Here is a 19,365-nt window from a genome sequence, read left to right as displayed (position 1 = left end):
CAGATGAGGGGTTTTATTTTTCACATGAGGGGTTTTATTTTTCAGATTAGGGGTTTTATTTTTCAGATGAGGGGTTTTATTTTTCAGATGAGGGGTTTTATTTTTCACATCAGGGGTTTCATATTTCACATGAGGGTTTTTATATTTCAGATGGGTTTTATTTTTCACATGAGGGGTTTTATTTGTCACATGAGGGGTTTTATTTTTCAGATGGGGGGGTTTATATTTCGAATGAGGGGTTATATTTTTCACATGAGGGGTTTCATATTTCACATGAGGGTTTTTATTTTTCAGATGAGGGGTTTTATTTTTCAGATGAGGGGTTTTATTTTTCACATGAGGGGTTTTATTTTTCATATGAGGGGTTTTATTTTTCAGATGAGAGGTTTTATTTTTCAGATGAGGGGTTTTATTTTTCACATGAGGGGTTTTATTTTTCACATGAGGGGTTTTATTTGTGACATGAGGGGTTTTATTTTTCACATGAGGGGTTTTATTTTTCAGATGACGGGTTTTATGTTTCACATGAGGGGTTTCATATTTCACATGAGGGGTTTTGTTTTTCAGATGGCGGGTTTTATTTTTCAGATGAGGCGTTTTATTTTTCACATGAGGGGTTTTATTTTTCAGATTAGGGGTTTTATTTTTCAGATGAGGGGTTTTATTTTTCAGATGAGGGGTTTTATTTTTCACATGAGGGGTTTCATATTTCACATGAGGGTTTTTATTTTTCAGATGAGGGGTTTTATTTTTCACGAGGGGTTTTATTTGTCACATGAGGGTTTTTATTTTTCAGATGAGGGGTTTTATTTTTCACATGAGGGGTTTTATTTTTCACATGAGGGGTTTTATTTTTCAGATGGGGGGGGTTTATATTTCGAATGTTGGGTTATATTTTTCACATGAGGGGTTTCATATTTCACATGAGGGTTTTTATTTTTCAGATGAGGGGTTTTATTTTTCAGATGAGGGGTTTTATTTTTCACATAAGGGGTTTTATTTTTCACATGAGGGGTTTTATTTTTCACATCATGGGTTTTATATTTCAGATGAGGGGTTTTATTTTTCACATGAGGGGTTTTATTTTTCAGATGAGAGGTTTTATTTTTCAGATGAGGGGTTTTACTTTTCAGATGAGATTTTTTATTTTTCAGATGAGGGGTTTTATATTTTGAATGAGGGGTTTTATGTTTTGCATGAAGAGTTTTATTTTCACATAAGGGGTTTTATTTTTCAGATGAGGGGTTTTATTTTTCAAATGAGGGGTTTTATTTTTCAAATGAGGGGTTTTATTTTTCACATGAGGGGTTTTATTTTTCACATGAGGGGTTTTATTTTTCACATGAGGGTTTTATTTTTCAGATGAGAGGTTTTATTTTTCAGATGAGGGTTTTTACTTTTCAGATGAGGTTTTTTATTTTTCAGATGAGGGGTTTTATATTTTGAATGAGGGGTTTTATGTTTTGCATGAAGAGTTTTATTTTTCACATAAGGGGTTTTATTTTTCAGATGAGGGGTTTTATTTTTCAAATGAGGGGTTTTATTTTTCAGATGAGGGGTTTTATTTTTCAGATGAGGGGTTTTATTTTTCACATGAGGGGTTTTATTTTTTCAATTGAGGGGTTTTATTTTTCACATGAGGGGTTTTATTTTTCACATGAGGGGTTTTATTTGTCACATGAGGGGTTTTATTTTTCAGATGGGGGGGTTATATTTCGAATGAGTGGTTATATTTTTCACATGAGGGGTTTCATATTTCACATGAGGGGTTTTATTTGTGACATGAGGGGTTTTATTTTTCACATGAGGGGTTTTATTTTTCAGATGACGGGTTTTATGTTTCACATGAGGGGTTTCATATTTCACATGAGGGGTTTTATTTTTCAGATGGGGGTTTTATTTTTCAGATGAGGGGTTTTATTTTTCACATGAGGGGTTTTATTTTTCACATGAGGGGTTTTGTTTTTCAGATTAGGGGTTTTATTTTTCAGATGAGGGGTTTTATTTTCACATGAGGGGTTTTATTTTTCACATGAGGGTTTTTTTTTTTCAGATTAGGGGTTTTATTTTTCAGATGAGGGGTTTTATTTTTCAGATGAGGGGTTTTATTTTTCACATGAGGGGTTTCATATTTCACATGAGGGTTTTTATTTTTCAGATGAGGGGTTTTATTTTTCACATGAGGGGTTTTATTTTTCACATGAGGGGTTTTATTTGTCACATGAGGGGTTTTATTTTTCAGATGGGGGGGTTTATATTTTGAATGAGGGGTTATATTTTTCACATGTTGGTTTTTATTTTTCAGATGAGGGGTTTTATTTTTCAGATGAGGGGTTTTATTTTTCACATAAGGGGTTTTATTTTTCACATGAGGGGTTTAATTTTTACATGTGGGGTTTTATTTTTCACATCATGGGTTTTATATTCCAGATGAGGGGTTTTATTTTTCACATGAGTGGTTTTATATTTCAGATGAGGGGTTTTATTTTTCACATGAGGGGTTTTATTTTTCAGATGAGAGGTTTTATTTTTCAGATGAGGGGTTTTATATTTTGAATGAGGGGTTTTATGTTTTGCATGAAGAGTTTTATTTTTCACATAAGGGGTTTTATTTTTCAGATGAGGGGTTTTATTTTTCAAATGAGGGGTTTTATTTTTCAGATGAGGGGTTTTATTTTTCAGATGAGGGGTTTTATTTTTCACATGAGGGGTTTTATTTTTCACATGAGGGGTTTTATTTTTCAGATGAGGGGTTTTATTTTTCACATGAGGGGTTTCATATTTCACATGAGGGTTTTTATTTTTCAGATGATGGGTTTTATTTTTCACATGAGGGGTTTTATTTTTCACGAGGGGTTTTATTTGTCACATGAGGGTTTTTATTTTTCAGATGAGGGGTTTTATTTTTCACATGAGGGGTTTTATTTTTCACATGAGGGGTTTTATTTTTCAGATGGGGGGGGTTATATTTCGAATGAGGGGTTATATTTTTCACATGAGGGGTTTCATATTTCACATGAGGGTTTTTATTTTTCAGATGAGGGTTTTTATTTTTCAGATGAGGGGTTTTATTTTTCACATAAGGGGTTTTATTTTTCACATGAGGGGTTTTATTTTTCACATGAGGGGTTTTATATTTCAGATGAGGGGTTTTATTTTTCACATGAGGGGTTTTATATTTCAGATGAGGGGTTTTATTTTTCACATGAGGGGTTTTATTTTTCAGATGAGAGGTTTTATTTTTCAGATGAGGGGTTTTACTTTTCAGATGAGATTTTTTATTTTTCAGATGAGGGGTTTTATATTTGAATGAGGGGTTTATGTTTTGCATGAAGAGTTTTATTTTTCACATAAGGGGTTTTATTTTTCAGATGAGGGGTTTTATTTTTCAGATGAGGGGTTTTATTTTTCAGATGAGGGGTTTTATTTTTCAGATGAGGGGTTTTATTTTTCACATGAGGGGTTTTATTTTTCAGATGAGGGGTTTTATTTTCACATGAGGGGTTTTATTTTTCACATGAGGGGTTTTATTTTTCACATGAGGGGTTTTATTTTTCAGATGAGAGGTTTTATTTTCAGATGAGGGGTTTTACTTTTCAGATGAGATTTTTTATTTTTCAGATGAGGGGTTTTATATTTTGAATGAGGGGTTTTATGTTTTGTATGAAGAGTTTTATTTTTCACATAAGGGGTTTTATTTTTCAGATGAGGGGTTTTATTTTTCAGATGAGGGGTTTTATTTTTCAGATGAGGGGTTTTATTTTTCACATGAGGGGTTTTATTTTTCACATGAGGGGTTTTATTTTTCAGATGAGGGGTTTTATTTTTCACATGAGGGGTTTTATTTTTCACATGAGGGGTTTTATTTGTCACATGAGGGGTTTTATTTTTCAGATGGGGGGGTTATATTTCGAATGAGTGGTTATATTTTTCACATGAGGGGTTTCATATTTCACATGAGGGGTTTTATTTGTGACATGAGGGGTTTTATTTTTCACATGAGGGGTTTTATTTTTCAGATGACGGGTTTATGTTTCACATGAGGGGTTTCATATTCACATGAGAGGTTTTATTTTTCAGATGGCGGGTTTATTTTTCAGATGAGGGGTTTTATTTTTCACATGAGGGGTTTATTTTTCACATGAGGGGTTTGTTTTTTCAGATTAGGGTTTTATTTTCAGATGAGGGGTTTTATTTTTCACATGAGGGGTTTTATTTTCAGATTAGGGGTTTTATTTTTCAGATGAGGGATTTTATTTTTCAGATGAGGGGTTTTATTTTTCACATGAGGGTTTCATATTTCACATGAGGGTTTTATTTTTCAGATGAGGGGTTTTATTTTTCACATGAGGGGTTTTATTTTTCACATGAGGGGTTTTATTTGTCACATGAGGGGTTTTATTTTTCAGATGGGGGGGTTTATATTTCGAATGAGGGGTTATATTTTTCACATGTTGGTTTTATTTTTCAGATGAGGGGTTTTATTTTTCAGATGAGGGGTTTTATTTTTCACATAAGGGGTTTTATTTTTCACATGAGGGGTTTAATTTTTACATGTGGGGTTTTATTTTTCACATCATGGGTTTTATATTCCAGATGAGGGGTTTTATTTTCACATGAGTGGTTTTATATTTCAGATGAGGGGTTTTATTTTTCACATGAGGGGTTTTATTTTTCAGATGAGAGGTTTTATTTTTCAGATGAGGGGTTTTATTTTTCAGATGAGATTTTTTATTTTTCAGATGAGGGGTTTTATATTTTGAATGAGGGGTTTTATGTTTTGCATGAAGAGTTTTTATTTTTCACATAAGGGGTTTTATTTTTCAGATGAGGGGTTTTATTTTTCAAATGAGGGGTTTTATTTTTCAGATGAGGGGTTTTATTTTTCACATGAGGGGTTTTATTTTTCACATGAGGGGTTTTATTTTTCAGATGACGGGTTTTATTTTTCACATGAGGGGTTTTATTTTTCAGATGAGGGGTTTTATTTTTCACATGAGGGGTTTTATTTTTCACATCAGGGGTTTTATATTTCAGATGAGGGGTTTTATTTTTCACATGAGGGGTTTTATTTTTCAGATGAGAGGTTTTATTTTTCAGATGAGGGGTTTTATATTTTCAGATGAAAGGTTTTATTTTTCAGATGAGGGGTTTTATATTTCACATGAGGGGTTTTATATTTCAGATGAGGGGTTTTATTTTTCACATGAGGGGTTTTATTTTTCAGATGAGAGGTTTTATTTTTCAGTTGAGGCGTTTTATATTTTGAATGAGGGGTTTTATTTTTCAGATGAGGGGTTTTATTTTTCAGATGAGAGGTTTTATTTTTCACATGAGGGGTTTTATATTTTGAATGAGTGGTTTTATTTTTCAGATGAGATTTTTTTTATTTTTCAGATGAGAGGTTTTATATTTTGAATGAGTGGTTTTATTTTTCAGATGAGATTTTTTATTTTTCAGATGAGGGGTTTTATATTTTGAATGAGGGGTTTTATGTTTTGCATGAAGAGTTTTATTTTTCACATGAGGGGTTTTATTTTTCACATGAGGGTTTTATTTTTCAGATGAGGGGTTTTATTTTTCAGATGAGGGGTTTTATTTTTCACATGAGGGGTTTTATTTTTCAGATGAGAGGTTTTATTTTTCACATGAGGGGTTTTATATTTTGAATGAGTGGTTTTATTTTTCAGATGAGATTTTTTATTTTTCAGATGAGGGGTTTTATATTTTGAATGAGGGGTTTTATGTTTTGCATGAAGAGTTTTATTTTTCACATGAGGGGTTTTTGTTTGACGTGAGGCATTTTATGTTTTGTAGTGGGAATGTTGCATTTTGTGCCGTTTTAAGTTTTGTGGTTTTACATTTTGCTTAGAAAGATAAAATAGCTTTGTGATATCACAGTTTTATTTATTTATTTAACAGTCTCCTCTGACCTGCATGCACAATTTGTGAAGTACGTATTAAACTTAATAGAATTTTTTTTTTCCTTTTAACTGTAGCGATTTACCTGGTGAAGAGGAACATCCGCAAGAAAGGGGGTCTGGAGCCTTATGAGCAGGTACTTATAGAAGTGTGTGTGTGTGTGTGTGAGAGAGAGAGAGATTTCCATCAGTATGTTACTGAGTATATGTAGCTGTAACCTGCGTAAACTAAACGTCTAGTCGTGTGTTATCCTGACTTCTGTCTCACAAACACAGAAATTCTCATTCTGAAATCACATTCTGACATTAAGCTGACGTGGACAGTCTTTGTGTTGAAGGGCGTTTGTGGTGTCCAGCATTGAGGTGCGATTGACTACAAACTATATGAATCTGTATTTGCAGCCGAGTTTGTTGCACCGCTGACATGACCCACCAGCGTGTCCTTTGTTAAGTTTGTTTTTATAATCTAGATCCTCTGGGTCACAGAAGGAACATTGAGAAAAGTGAAGAGTAGAAAGTAACAGCAGGTCTGTGCCTTTTCTCAGTCACTAAGATAGTTTAAAGAATTTAATTTTATATTTATATTAGATTGTATATATTTATTTATATTTGTTTCCAGTGAGAGAAAATCTCGGTTCCAGCCCCCTCTGACCCTTAATTGGAGTAAGCGGTTGGAGATGAGTGAGTGTTTCCAGTGAGAGAAAGTCCAATAAAAGGTGTTAACTATTTAATGGTGCCAGTATTACGTCAAAATGTCTGCAGATGATTTATTTATTTATTTTGTCTATTTAGCTATTTTGTCTAGTATCTCACTGGTCTGCGACAGCCTGTGAACAGAATCCACGAGGAAATTTATGCATTTCAGTGTGTTCCTTGATTTTTGAGCAGACCAAAAAATTCACACAATAAACTCCCTCTGTAAATCATCAGGTGGGCGCCTTGTACCCCCAGCCACCACCATAGCCTCTGCGACTCAGAGCTTGTGCAACATGTGAGACAACTTGTGGGAAGCTGAAACACACTTTTATATGTTTGAAGAGAGACAGCACTTCAGGAAGTGGCTGAATGAGCCCAGCAGCCTCCAGCCACACGGCTCTGCAGCCAGGCTGGCACACAACCCACATGCACACGCATGAGCGGGTTGGATGTGTCCTGTCCTGCCACAGAGGAGCGTTGCCAGGTGTTCCTGGAGGACTCCAGCCCTTCATGTTTTCCACATGTACCTACTCAAGTTGTTGTGTGTGGGCCGCCAGAAGAGGAGGTACTGCTGGCCCACCACCAGTGGGCGCCCTGCCTGAAGTGCGGGCTTCAGGCACAAGAGGGCGCTGCCGCCATGGACACAGCCGGGGGTGACAGCTGTCAAGAGGTAATGAGTGACAGCTGTCACCCCCGGCTGTGTCCATGGCGGCAGCGCCCCATCTACTCAACATCATCTCACTCCATAAAGACCAGACGTCATCTCCACCTCATTGCCGAGATATCATACTTCATTGGAGGTAATATCCTCAGCCGTTTTGCAATATTGTTTGTATATTGTGAGTGTTTGCAGGAGTACCGGTACCGCTGTCAGTGGAAGCTGAGAGAGTGCTAGAAGGCACTCTTTTCCCTGAGGAATCTTCAATACTCTGCAAGTTATTGAGTGAGAGGTGGAGGTGGCATTCCCATCGTTATTGTTACTGGGTGTACACACACCCACACTTGACTGTCTTTGTTCTTCGCCAGCAGTACCAGATCCGACAGTCGGGGACGGTGATCACCTGGGAATTCGGGACTTGGCGGCTCCAGTATTCACCAGGTTCTGGGGCGGCGGAAATCGTGTGGTTCCGGCTCTCCTCAGGACAGATGTCTTCTATCCTCGAGCCTGCCCACACGTCACCTTTGTGTATTGACTGTTGTGATATTCTGAGATTGTCTGTATGTTCGTTGTGCACATTCACAACATTAAATTGTTATATTTTGGCTCATCTATTGACCGTTCATTTGCGCCCCCTGTTGTGGGTCCGTGTCACTACACTTTCCCAACACAAGTCACACTATTTTTTAAAAGTGGTGTCTTCTGGCTGTTGATTGGCTGAGCACACCGGATAGAGTTAATTGCCTGGGAGTGGAACAGGGAGAGTTCAGGTGCCCTGACACTTGCATGACTTTGATACGTGCACTTGCACGCATGTTGTTGTGATGATCCCGCCCGCTGTGTTCCACCACCTGCCACGTATTCTCCGATGGATGCTGTGTATATAAAATAATCATTTCATGTCAGATTAATCATTTTCTCTGCAAATTAGCCGTTGAAAACGGCTGGAATCACTTCCTGAATCACAGAGGGCCGCTCCAGCTTCAGCCGTTCGCACACATGCCCGCCAGACAAGCTGCAGAAAGCATTTGGAGCTGTCTTAACAGGTAATTATTTCTCATGTTTACATTGTCGTGGCTTGGTAATGGTAACAGCTGTGTGTTCTTTCCTTCTTGTGTGCAGCTGTTAAAGTATGTTTCTAACAGATTTAACTTCTTGTTATAATCCTTCAGACAAGCTGCACTCTGATGCAATCCACTGATCTGCTGTTCACTTCTTCTTTACTCCACTTGATGAGCTGCACATTGTGTTAGCGATTAGATCGCGCCACGTAGCATGTCATTCATGCGCAAAAGATTTTTTGAATATTTCAAAATTCTCTGTGCGCAATAGCATGTGCCAGCGCCCCTCTGGTGTCCTGTCTGCACCAGTCAAAGACGAGTTTACTCTCCAGCACGACACAGGTCGTCCTCGTGTGTGAGTCAAAGGCATGCTCGTTTCAGGTGGCCTTTACTCCACATTCAAACCAGCATGGCTCACAGTCAGGATGTCAGTTGACTGGAGGTTGAAGATGTGTCCTTGGTTTTGTACCAAGTGGTGGTATATAGGTGAGGAGTAGTTCCTGCAGGAACTGCAGTGTTGTCTGTACTTCTCCTTGAGTGGTTGACTGGTTTCCCAAATGTCGTTACATTAGGGCTCCTCGCACTTGAGTCTGTAGATGTCTTGATGTAGAGTCTTGATGCTGCTGCCGGGATGGTCCTTGGGGAAGGTCCTTTTCCCCTAGTTTCTCCCGGTGTGTAGCGGGCACCTTGCATGGCAGCAGTCTCACATCGGGGTGAATGTGAGGCACTGATGTGTAAAGTGCTTTGAGCATATGATGCAGATGGAAAAGCGCTGTATAAATGCAGTCCATTTACCATTTACCTCCCCATTCTTGGACTCCTGAAATGGTTTGAGGACTTTGTTTAAGGTCCATGTTTGGTAGCCACACTTCGTCAAAATGTTTTATAAGTGCTTGTGTTTTTCATCTTCGCTTCATCTAAGGTGATGATGATGAACATTTGGTGGAAGAGGATTCTTGTCACTGCAAGTTTTTGTTCCAAAGGATGTGATCAAAGATGTCATCTGCTGCCCTCTTCTTGTCACGGCACCATGTGTCATATACACACGTGAACCAGTTGGCTGGGGGGAGGGTCAGAGAAGGTGCTGAGGGCTTCCTTCTGAAACATCTCCATGTATAAGTTCACCACTGTTGGAGACAGATGCGCTCAGGGCACAACCGTGATTATTCGAATAATCAGCCACATATAATTTCAATTTCAATTTATTTCATTTATATAGCAGCAAATCACAAAAAATTACAATCAGAAATTACCCCAAGGTTCCTCACTTTGTCAGGGTGATGTATGATACGTGAGCCTAGGCTGAGAGTTAACTGGTCATTTCAGTCTTGTCCGAGTTTAAAAGTAGGAAGTTGCTAGACATCCAGCTTTTCACTGATAAAAGGCAATCTTCTAAGGATTTTATGTGAATGAGATTACCAGCAGTTATCGGTATGTATAACTGTGTATCATCAGCATAGCAGTGAAAGGTAATCCCAAAACACCGTAATATGTGCCCAAGGGGTGCTACATAAAGGGAGAACAGCAGGGGGCCTAAGACAGACCCCTGTGGAACCCCAAATTTCATGTCACTAAGGTTACAGGTAGTGTTACTGTACAAAACACAATGAGAACAACTGGTCAGGTATGATGTCAACCATGCAAGGGCACTCCCAGTAATCCCAAAAGGATTTTCCAGCCTATCAAGTACAATATGATGATCTACGGTATCAAACGCAGCACTGAGATCTAACAGCACCAGAACCGTAGTGGTGTCTGAATGCATTGCAAGCAGAAGATCATTCACCACTTTAGTGAGAGCCGTCTCTGTGGAATGATATTTTCTAAAAGCAGACTGCAGTGGCTCAAAGAGATTATTCTCAGTAAAGTGGTCCATGAGCTGCCGTGAAACAACCTTTTCCAGAATTTTAGAGCAAAATGATAGATTTTATATCGGCCGATAGTTTTTCAATAAACTAGGGTTAAGATTAGATTTCTTAAGTAATGGTTTAATCACTGCAGATTTGAAACATATAGGAACAGATCCAGAGGTTAATGAGAGATTAATAATTTCCAGCACAGTCGGCCCAAGAGTGGACCACAGGTCCTTAAACAGTTTTGATGGTATAGGATCAAATAAACAGGTTGTGCTTTTTGTAGCTGGGATGTGTTTAACCTAATGTCGTCTATTTTCTTCTCGAAGTAATCCAAGAAATCTTGCGCCTGTAAAAGGACAGCGACTTACAGGTGGTTGTCTATGAATAAGTGTTGCCCACCGTGTTGAACAAGAACTGAGTATAAATCTGTCATGCATCTGCTACAAAGAAGCCTCTATGGAGCCTCTATGTACCTCCCATGTGCTAGGTATCGGCCTCTGAACTGTCACTTGAGCCTCGAATAACTCTTCCAGCAAAGTTTGAGCCCCTGTAACGCCACGTTCTGCCTCCTCTTTCTCCTTTTCTTGCTGCCACCCCCCTCCTCCTCTTCCAACTGTGTCCCCTCATCCTGTGTGCCCTCTTTCTGGCTTGGTTGACCCACTGCTGGGGTACGCCTGTCTGTCTGTCCGCCACTATCTCAGTGCCCTCCTCTGGTGGTGGTGTTGAAGATGTTGGAGATCGGGTTCAGATAATGCAGCAGGAGATGGAGATGAAGCTGTACCCCTCCCCCTGGTTGCAGTCTTCCTGCCTCTTGCTTCTGTCTTCTTCCCTCTGACCGTGCTTATCATGCCATGTGTGTGAGAGTGTGAGTTGTTCGTTGCAAAATGGTGGCAGAGCGAAGCCAAACGAGCTTAGGCAGAGGCGGGCCTGCATCATGGCCACGTGTTGTTTGCATTAATGAGGCCCAGTGTGGCACCACATGACCCATACATGGCACAATGTGGCCCATATGTAGCACCTATCAGGATACCTGAAAATTACGATTGACAGCTGTAATACGCGGCCCATATGGGTCTCATTCCTGGCCCATAAGAGGCTTGAACGTGGCACATACGAGAGACGGCGAGGAGACTAATGCAGGTAGCCACTAGGTAATTTGGATAATAGGCCTCTAACAGCCTCGTCCTCACCTGTAATAGTTTATGTAGTTATTTGGAGACACTTTGCTTTACAGATATTCAGGCCTCGCAACCGGGAACCAAAAGATGTAACATTTAATTAATAAAATAATTTATACTGAATCACGCTCACACGGGGCTCCATAAAATGTAATGTTTTTGTTTAAATCTTTATGCCTCCACACGGGAGCACCATAAAATGTAATGTATTCATTTATGGAATAAAATGCGATCGGCTCACACCGGGGAACCATTAGATGCAGGAATTTATAGTGAATAAGTAATTAAACTCCCAAATTGAATTAGAGTGGACAAGGTCAATATAACGGGTCACCAAAATAATTAATTTAGGGTTTAATACTTATTATCTTGGGGCACTACCTATTTTTTTCATAGCATAGGTACTATAATTTAAACATTAATTTATCAGTCTCAAAAGAATTAATCAGTCTTGATCTAATTTAATCAATCTCTGATTGGGGGGGTCGTTTTGACCGTTGGGGTTTTACATAATTATTGTATGGCCTTGCCTTACAATATAAAGCGCCTTGGGGCAACTGTTTGTTGTGATTTGGCGCTATATAAAAAAATTGATTGATTGATTGATTGATTGATCTGAAAGTCATGAATTCTCACGATACGGTTGACCAAGAGTTTCCTTCTGAACACAAAATAAGCCACAGCAGAAAATATTTATAATTTATTTACAATTTATACAAGAAATTAACATTTTACTGGCATTTTCTGGCCAGGGACTGAAAATAAGTTCATTCATGGAAACAATTTTCTTACTTATGAGACGTTGGAAGGAAGAGATAAAGCTTAAAACTTTAAGTAAATAAATCTGATTGGAATTTAGTGATGAATTTTGAAGCCAATTGTGAAGAAAAATATTAAGCATGAATATGTTTTTAAAAAAGGAGCCGCCTGTATCCATTGACAACAAACCTCTTTCATGGAGCCTGGACTGGGTCAATTAGCTGCTATTGGAGGGTTGGTTCCGTTCGTCCGTCGTCATTATTTCTGCTCTGGGCAGCGTGAGCTCACTTTGGTCGGAGGGGTTAACCAGAGGTGTCCCCGAGTGATCCCAGGGCTGGGTGGCTGACTTTGCCGATGGTTATAGCTGCCTGCAGTCAGGTTTGAAATCAGCTCTGTTGTCAGCTTGCAGGAACCCAGAGGTAGAAGGTGTTTGTTGAAAATGGTTCCCAGTAGTTTTGTTTTTAAGTTTGTTTGAACCAGATTAAAAATCTTTGTGAATTTAGAAAAAGGTAAACTTTAAGAGTGTTGAGAATTATAATGAAAAAGGAAAAGTCGCTTTTCTGTAAATTTGCTCTTAATTTGAAAAGCTCAGCTCGGAAGTTCTCTTAAAACTTCAGAAGACTTGATGCACCTTAAAGCTTCAGGTTAAAACTTTAAGTTTGTCCAAAAGTAAAGATGAATGAATGCCACATGGTAGCTTATCTTAGCAATGGGGCCTGGGCCCAAAATAAAAAAATAAAAATTAAGCGTTAAGGAAGAGAGAGAAGAAAGAGTTGCCGGCGGAGAAGAGCGTGGAGGAGAGCCAAAGGCCAAGTGAGGCTCTGTCCTAACTTGTTAAAGGGGGACTGACGTCGCCAAACTCTGCCCATTTAGGGTGTGTGTAATCTCACAGAAACTTCATGTCCTCAGAGCAGACTCAAATGATTCAACTATTTAAACACATTAATTAATTTGAAATACTATTTGTTCTAAGACACTCAAATGGACACCCATTATTAATAGACACTTAAACACTCCATTTGGTTAAAATGGAATACTTCATCAACATGTTGATACTGCAAAAAGATCACTTAAACACACATCAGTTAAAAAGGACACAGGTCAATAAAATTGAATACATGCACAGCATTTGCTTGATTAATCAATACAAACAAACATTATAAGTCTTTAGATATAAATGAAAGAATTAGGGGAGGTGATGGTCTAGTGGTTAAGGTGTTGGGCTTAAGTCCAGAAGATCATGGGTTCAAATCCCCCACCTGACTAGAAAATCACTAAGGGCCCTTGGGCAAGGTCTTTAATCCCCTATTGCTCCTGGTGCGTAGTGAGCACCTTGTATGGCAGCATCCTGACATCGGGGTGAATGTGAGGCATAATTGTAAAGTGCTTTGAGCGTCTGATTCAGATGGAAAAGCGCTATATAAATGCAGTCCATTTTACCATTCAAATACTGATCTAATTTTTTATTTCAAACCAAAGGTCTTTTCCTTTGCTTTAAACAAAGATAAAAGCTGATTGTCAGGACAAAGTTGTCCTGACGTGTTATCATGGAGGAAGGGTCCCCCCCCCCCCACCCCGGATGAGGAGAGGTCCTGTCTTAGCTTGATCATAAGAGTCTGGGTTCTCCTGGCCTGGAGAAGCTCAGATTCTGATGTGAAGCAATTATAATGTCATGTAATTCATAATGACCAGAGTTTAACTGATAAAAGCCGAGGGCTTCCCTTTGAAGAACTTTGAATTACAGTGTTGTTTTCCTCTCTGTGAAGCAATGTTGGACCATCAGGGGATGTCTCCAGACTTATCTGAAGATCTCCAGATGACTTGGGAATTTCTCAACTGAGAGTGGAAAGCACAGTCTGTCTCATCAATTGTAAACTCAAGTTTTTGTGTTGAGACGGCATTAATGTACTTTAATTAGGGTGAATCGAGGCATGGTGCTACACACCACTAACACTGCCCTGCTTCCACCTAATAATGAAGGATGAATAATAAGCCATGTAACATTGTTATTGTTTTATAAATTGTGTCTCTAGCATGGCCCAAGCAGAGGGTCACTCCTCTGAGTCTGGACTGCTTGAGGTTTCTTCCTCAAATCATCAGAGGGAGTTTTTTCTTACCACTGTCGCCTGTGTTCTTACTCTGGGGGTTGGTAAGGTTTGACCTTACTTGTGTGAAGCCCCTTGAGGCAACTTTGTTAGCTATTTTGGCTCCGCCCTCTTGTGCACTTCATCATGAAAATCCCACCTGCTTTGTGTGCTGGACGTTGTATATAAAATAATTATTTTGTCGTGGATTAATCATTTTCTGTTAGTGTTTGGCTTTTGAAAGCACCTCTAAAGGCTTCTGGAATCACAGAGGACTATTTCAATTGGAGCTTTTTTCCTCTCTCCCTCCTGTGATGCATGAGGTGGAGAACATATTTGGAACTGCCTAAAAGGTATTTATTTGTAGTGTTTTATTGCTGGCTTGGTAAAACAGTTTCATCTTCATTCCTTCTTATGAGCAGCTTTAAAAGTATGTTTATGATAGATTTAACAGTCGATCAGATGAGTTGCACCATGTGTGCTGACGCACACAGAATAACTCAACTCATACAAAAAAATTCTGCTATGTGGCTCATTATTCATCGTTCATTATTCAGTCTGCCCAGGCTTACAGACATTGATGAGAGTTTCCACATCCAGTCATAACACAACATATCTTGAGCAGTCTGCGAGTTAAACACAGCTAAGTGGGAGGTAAAATTAGTGTTTTCCTCAACCCAGCCACTACACCCTGCTACTGCGGTGGGCACCATTACTGAGGTATTACCGAGATTTGCAGAATTTGAGAGTATCTCTCGAAGCATGCTGATGAAACTCGTAACATCAACAAAAAGCACATCCTGTTTATTTGATTCTATACCAACAAAACTGTTTAAGGACCTGTGGCCCACTCTTGGGCCAACTGTGCTGGAAACTTTTTTTAACTTCTGGCTCAGTTCCTAAATATTTAAAATCTGCAGTGATTAAACCATTACTCAAGAAACGTAATCTTGACCCTAGTGTATTGAAAAACTATCGGCCGATCTATCATTTTGCTCTAAAATTCTGGAAAAAGTGGTGTCACGGCAGCTCGTAGACTATCTTACTGAGAATAATCTCTTTGAGCCACTGCAGTCTGCTTTTAGAAAATATCATTCCACAGAGACGGCTCTCACTAAAGTGGTGAATGATCTTCTGCTTACTTCTGGCGCCCGACCAGGCTTGTCCAGGTGACGGTTGTAGAAATCGGCCAGGAGGGCCGGGTCCAGGATGAAGCTCCTCTTCACCCAGGACCATTCTTTGGGGTCCATACCCCTCCCAGTTCACCAGATACTTGAACCCCCGACCCTTTCGACGGACGTCCAGGAGCCGACACACGGTCCATGCCGGCTCCCCGTCGATGATCCGGGCAGGAGGCGGTGCAGGTCCAGGGGTGCAGAGTGGTGAGGTGTGATGAGGTTTGAGACGTGACACATGAAAAACTGGGTGGACTGAGGACCTTCAGGATGGGAAATGGTCCAATAAACCGGTCCTTGAGTTTTTGTGACTCTACTTGAAGCGGGATGTCCTTGGTCGACAACCACACCTCCTGCCCGGGCTGGTATGCAGGGGCCGGGGAACGCCGGCGATCTGCATGGGCCTTGGCCCTCGTCCGGGCCTTCAACAGGGCAGAACGGGCGGTCCGCCACACCCTGAGGTGGGCCTGGACCGAGGGCACACCGACCTCTCCATCCACGAGCGGGAACAATGGGGGCTGGTACCCCAAACACACCTCAAATGGGGAGAGGCCGGTGGCAGACGAAGCTTGGCTGTTGTGGGTGTACTCGATCCAGGCCAGATGGTTGCTCCAGGCCGTCGGGTGCGCGGAGGTCACGCAGCAGAGGGTCTGCTCCAGCTCCTGGTTAGCCCGCTCTGCCTGTCCGTTTGTCTGAGGGTGGTACCCGGATGAGAGACTCACGGTGGCCCCCAGTTCCCTGCAGAAACTCCTCCAGACTTGGGAAGAGAACTGAGGACCACGATCCCAGACGATGTCCGATGGTATCACATGCAGACGCATGACGTGGTGGACCAGGAGGTCTGCCGTCTCCTGGGCCCTCGGGAGCTTCAGGAGGGCCACGAAGTGGGCCGCCTTGGAGAACCGGTCCACTATCGTGAGGATGGTGGTGTTGCCCTGGGATGGCAGGAGGCCCGTGATGAAGTCCAGGCCGATGTGGGACCAGGGGCGATGAGGCACCGGTAGAGGCTGGAGGAGGCCCGAAGTCCTTTTGTGGTCAGCCTTGCCCCTGGCACAGGTGGTACAGGCCTGGACGTAATCCCGGACGTCGGCTTCCATAGACGCCCACCAGAAGTGCTGCTGGACCACTGCCACAGTTCTGCATACCCCTGGATGACAGGAGAGCTTGGAACCATGGACAGAAGTCCAAAAACCGCAGCTCTGGCCTCCGGTGGGATGTACAGTTTGTTCCTCGGGCCGGTCCCCGGGTCCGGGTTCTGTGCCAGGGCCTCCCGGACGGTCTTCTCCACGTCCCAGGTGAGGGTGGCCATGACAGTGGACTCGGGGATGATGTCTCTGTTGGGTCCGACAACTCGGCCTTGGCTTCCTCTTCGTGCACCGGACAGGGCATCCGATGTTGGTTCTTGGTCCCGGGGTGGTATGTGATCTGGAGTCAAAGCGCCCGAAGAACAGTGACCAGCGGGGCTTGCCTGGGGTTCAGCCGCTTGGCGGTCCGGATGTACTCCAGGTTCCGATGGTCCGTGAAAACCGTGAAGGGCACCATCGCTCCCTCCAACAGGTGTCTCCACTCCTCAAGAGCCTCCTTCACCGCCAGGAGTTCCCAATTGCCGACGTCATAATTCCTTTCAGCCGGGGTCAACCTGCGGGAAAAATAGGCACAAGGGTGGAGAACCTTATCGGACTCCCTGCTCTGGGACAGCATGGCTCCTATCCCTGAGTCAGAGGCATCCACTTCAACTATGAACTGGCGATTAGGATCAGGCTGCACCAGAACTGGCGCAGTCGAGAACCGGCGTTTCAACTCCCTAAACGCTGCTTCGCACCGATCCGACCAGGTGAAGGGGACTTTAGTGGAGGTCAGGGTCAGTCAGGGGGCTAACTACCTGACTGTAACCCTTAATGAACCGCCGGTAGAAATTTGCAAAGCTGAGGAAACTGTTGCAGTTTCCTACGCTTGTTGGTTTGGGGCCAATCTCTCACCGCCGCAACCTTGGCCGGGTCAGGGGTGACGGAGTTGGAGGAGATGATGGACCCCAGGAAGGACAAAGAAGTACGGTGGAACTCGCACTCTCGCCCTTCACAAACAGCCGGTTCTCCAACAACCGCTGCAGGACATGACGTACATGCTGGACATGAGTCTCAGGGTCCGGAGAAAAGATGAGTATATCGTCTAGATATACGAAGACAAACCAATGCAGGTCCCACAAGGTCCCACAATGACGTCCACAAGACGTCATTAACCAATGCTTGGAACGTCGCGGGGGCGTTTGTGTGGCCGAACGGCATGACCAGGTACTCAAAGTGACCTAAGGGGGTGTTAAATGCCGTCTTCCACTCGTCTCCCTTCCGGATCTGAACCAGGTGGTACGCATTCCTAAGATCGGGTTTGGTGAATATTTGGGCTCCATGCAGGGGCGTGAACACCGAATCCAACAGAGGTAATGGGTATCGATTGCGAACTGTAATCTCGTTCAGCCCTCTGTAATCGATGTATGAACGGAGGTCCGCCGTCCTTCTTACCCACAAAAAGAGACCCGCAGCCCATCGGGAGGTGGAAGTTCCGGATCAACCCGGTAGCTAAGGAGTCCCGGATGTAGGTCTCCATTGATTCTCATTCCGGACGTGAGAGGTTGTACAGCCTGCTGGACGGGTACTCAGCGCCCGGGATCAAATCGATGGCGCAATCGTACGGTCAGTGCGGGGGAAGAGTGAGTGCCAGATCTTTGCTGAAGAAGTCAGCAAGATCATGGTACTCCTCCGGCACCGCCATCAGATTGGGGGGGACCTTTGAACCTCCTCATTAGCTGTCACACCGGGTTGAAACCGAGGATCCCAAACATTCACGGTGGCAGGTTTCGCTCCACTGCGTCACAACCCCAGATGGCCAATCAATCCGGGGATTGTGCTTCACCATCCATGGAAACCCTAAAATCACTGGGGAGGTAGAAGGTGTTACATAAAACACAATCTCCTCCCTGTGATTCCCAGACACAACCAATGTCACGGGCTGTGTGTGGTGTGTGATTAATGGAAGAAGGGTGCCATCTAGTGTCCGTACCTTCAAAGGTGAAGGCAGAGCCACCAGAGGGAGCCCTACTTCCTTTGCCCATCTGCTATCGAGCAGATTCCTCCTCCGACCCCGTGTCTACTAGTGCTGGGGCGTGAAGGGTTAAATCCTCACTTAGGATTGTGACTGGGATTCGTGCAGATTTACGGGGTTTCCCCGTGTGGGTATTATGACCCACCCTTAGCCCAGTGTCTAAGGACAAGTGCTGCTGTTTTGACCGTTTGGGGCAGTTTTTCTGCGTGTGCTCGGTTGAGCTGCAGAGAAAACACTCCCCACGGACCAGCCTCCTTTGTCTCTGATCTGATCGCCTTTTGGCCCTGCTCGTTTCCATAGCACGGCAGGGGTAGCTGTCGTTACGTGGAGTGCCCTGGCTGTGGAGCGTGGGGGAAGACGGCTCCCTTTCGGACCCGGAGGAAGAGGGACGGCTTGTGCCTGACCACGCCCTTCGTCTCGCTCCCGTCGGTGTTCTGTTCATACGGTTGTCCAACCGTATAACCAGGTCGATAAGCCCGTCTAAATATTCCGTGGCTCATCCTTCGCCACCAGGTGCTCCTTAAGGACCAGAGACAGTCCGTTTACAAAGGCGGCGTGGAGCGCAACAGCATTCCAGCTGGCTCGCGCTGCCACGATGCGGAAGTCGACTGCATACTTAGCTGCGCTCCGGCACCCCTGTCTTATCGACAGCAGCACGCTTGAAGCGGTCTCGCCTCTATGAGGGTGGTCGAACACTTGTCTGAACTCCCTCACAAACCCAGCGTATGACATTAGCAGCCGTGAATTCTGCTCCCAGAGCGCCGTAGCCCAGGCGTGTGCCTCTCCTCGACGCAAATTTATAACGTAAGCCACCCGGCTAGCGTCTGATGCGTACATGACAGGACGCTGTGAAAAGACGAGCGAGCACTGCATTAAGA

At 42.7% G+C, this 19,365-nt stretch overlaps 1 protein-coding gene across 1 annotated transcript in view; it reads left to right on the top strand.

The window, feature by feature from the left end:
* Positions 1 to 5,992: 5,992 nt before the first annotated feature.
* Positions 5,993 to 19,365, top strand: part of LOC117506023 (regulator of G-protein signaling 9-like) — a 150,383-nt gene continuing 137,010 nt past the window's right edge. Inside the window, exon 1 of the mRNA XM_034165562.1 lies at positions 5,993 to 6,058. The gene's annotated coding sequence lies outside the window, so the exon portion shown is untranslated. The remainder of the gene's footprint in view (positions 6,059 to 19,365) is intronic.

The sequence above is a fragment of the Thalassophryne amazonica genome, unplaced genomic scaffold (genome assembly GCF_902500255.1).
Source record: "Thalassophryne amazonica unplaced genomic scaffold, fThaAma1.1, whole genome shotgun sequence".
Classification (NCBI taxonomy): domain Eukaryota; kingdom Metazoa; phylum Chordata; class Actinopteri; order Batrachoidiformes; family Batrachoididae; genus Thalassophryne; species Thalassophryne amazonica.
The sequence above is the reverse complement of the archived record's forward strand: the minus strand, read 5'-3'. Positions and strand labels throughout refer to the sequence as shown.